Here is a 2,963-nt window from a genome sequence, read left to right as displayed (position 1 = left end):
TCGGCGGCGAGAGGGGAAGCGGAGAGTGGGGCAAGAAGTTGCGCCAACGGCGGAGGGCGGGCGGGGGGGCGGCACGCAGCGCGCATGCGCTTCGACGCCCCGCGCCTCGAACGGGGAACGCGGCGACGACGAGGCGCGTTTGTGCTGGTTGGGTACCGTGATACTTCATTCATGCTCGTGTTGCGCCTTTACGGGGCGTCTCGCGGCTTCGGAGGCGTTCGGTAACCTCCGTAAAAGTTCGTGGGTGTCCCCTTTTCCCCTCTCCGCCGCGCCGCTTCGACCGGCCGCGAAAGACTCGGCTTTCTCTCTCTCTCTCCGTCTCTCTCTTTCCTCCTTTTACACGCTCGTCGGAAATGGGCATCGGCGTACTCGCCCGTCCTTTTCCCTCGCATGGCTCTCCCATCGTCTGCGCGTAGACTTCTAGCCTCGTGTTGTTGGCTCATTCGTATCCTACCGCCTCGGTCACGTTTGTGCAACTATACCTGTGCGCTACAGGCGTGTAGGTATAGGTCCTTCTACTTCACCATCTACACGCAAGATACTTACGCGGAGTCGCCTCATCGTCAGCGCCTCTCTATATCTCTTCTTCTGTCCCACTCGCTCACTCGCTGCTCCAAGAGATGGAGAGAGAGAGAGAGAGAGAATATACGAAAGGAAGCACAGCGAGGCGAGGCGAGTAGAGTTGAGTCAAGAAGAGGCGAACCGTCCTCACTGCGCTCTGAGACTGCCAAACAACCGGAGGTCTATTCGATAATGATGGTACTGGGCATGATATTAACAATAAAGAGACAATCCACAATACGCAAATAATGCTATCTTTCATTATTTCGCACGCCTCCCTTCCCCTTCCACCTTGTTCTGAAATTCATTGAGAGCTGTATTCCGCTCTTGCAACATTACGAGGCCGGAGACTTCCCAGGTCAATGTTTTATTACAGTCGCAATGCCAAGAACCTGTGAAGCCAATGATTAGATGTTGTTACGTACGTACTTGCAGCGACGTTCAAGTACAACAGCACTGCACAGCGTGAGAAATTAGTGTCATAAAAATAAAAAGAAAAAGAAGGAAAAAAAGAACCCAACAGGGAATTAAGGAAGGAGAAGATAAACCAGAGAGTTATTTTCGTCATTGTTTCTTTGACGAAGCTTCGTGCATGATTACAGCGCGCGTTGATTCTAGTTTAAATATGTGGCGCGCTTGCGCGTAACGGGATATATGTTATAATGCATCTATTTAAAGAATGAACTAATAAGGTTGACTGAGGCGACACTTAGGACTATACTTAGCATAAAACGACAGCTTCCGCGTGGGAAGTAGTTCAAGGCTCGAGTCTCTCTCATTTCCCTTCCCTTTTTCGTTAACAATTCAACTTCCTTCGCATGTGTGCGGTAAAAATTCGCGGATTTATGTTACACGCGAGATGTAAATATTTCGGGGAACGATCATGATTCCGCTGATGTTATACTCTGATTCCTTGTTCCTCGTGAATTCAATACGTGAACGCACGGTTTCCGTTTACGAATCAAAAATCGAACAGAATTATACCATAAAACGTGAATTATACATACACCAAGATCGCGCGGTCCGATTCGTCGCATCGCATATCCAAGAAACGGACAACAGCGTGCAAGTAATAAACTCCCAGCATCATTCGGGCGCGATGGCGTGTTATGTATTATACGTACATACATATATACATACATGTGTTCCTGTAAATGTAAGTTAATTAATCAATTAACCCTGTAATGACTATAAGAGGGAAGAAGTGCGCCGAGAACTCCGACGATCTAGGTCCAAGGAAGCCGCATGGCTATCAACGGCATTCCACACACTACATGCCTGTACAGTAAAACGAAATATACATGTATAAACCGTGTACGTAAAGCCAAGAGTACACCGTTTCAGCTTCGGTATTATACATCCACTCAATACACACGTCATGCACGCCGGCACGTACAAGAAAACATTTGTATATCCTGCAGGTAAAAGTGCCTATTTATTAATCACAACCTCGGTAACGACCCTGGATCACGCACGCGAGTTCGAACGGCCGATGACCAGCAGCTTGCAGCAGCGGCATCGTTGCGGGCTATTCGATGTATCTGACCATAAATTATCCCGGATTTTCGTCAACCTTCTCAAGGTCATCCGGTAGCTCCTTCCCAGATCTCAAAGTCGACGCTACGCCGAAAGGTACGGCGTGCGTATGGGTGTAGGTATGTATAAGGAAGTCGGTAAGCGTCGGAGTTCCGCCGAATCTTGGAACAGAATCGGAGTCCCTAATTTCAGAACGGAAGTGCCGAAAACGCCTGGTCGGCATTGTCAGCTGACACGAGTTGGGTTTGCTCTGTCAAAGGAGGTTCGGAGGGTTGGTTGTCTCGACGAGCTGCCGCCCGACGGGAAGTATTTCCGTTCCGGATATCCTCCCCAGACCCGATTATTGGTTCGCACGTGTGCGGTACAAACTAAATATGCGACTAGGCGTAAAAATCTCAGCTCACCCTGGGGAAGGGGAAGTTTGTCGGTTATACGTACAGGTACACTGAGAGAAATTTTGAGTTCCGGTTACCGCTCAGTCCTTGACTATTTTCATTTTTTACCACAATCGAAAAATATTGTTCTAGGTAGAAAATGAAAATTAGTTTTATAGCTGTTACCGATCTGTCTCATTGCGATCACTGTTGCTATATTTTCTCGTAACTGTTGCGAAAATTTAATGCTCGTGCAACGATAAATTGACGTTAAAGCCTTGACTAAAAAAGTAGAGTAAACCTCACAAACTGATTTTGCGTCGCAATTACCAAAAAATGGTTAGGCGTACGTCGTTTTTCGTAATTCCAACAATATTCAAACAGTTCTTTCAACGATACCTGTTTTACTGAATTTTTCTAGTTACTATGCCAAATAAAAATTTTCTCAGTGTATAAAGCACGTACCTCCGTAGGCATACACACTGCAGGATA

Source organism: Neodiprion virginianus, chromosome 6 (assembly GCF_021901495.1).
Source record: "Neodiprion virginianus isolate iyNeoVirg1 chromosome 6, iyNeoVirg1.1, whole genome shotgun sequence".
Classification (NCBI taxonomy): Eukaryota; Metazoa; Arthropoda; class Insecta; order Hymenoptera; family Diprionidae; genus Neodiprion; species Neodiprion virginianus.
This window is presented reverse-complemented; position numbering follows the sequence as displayed.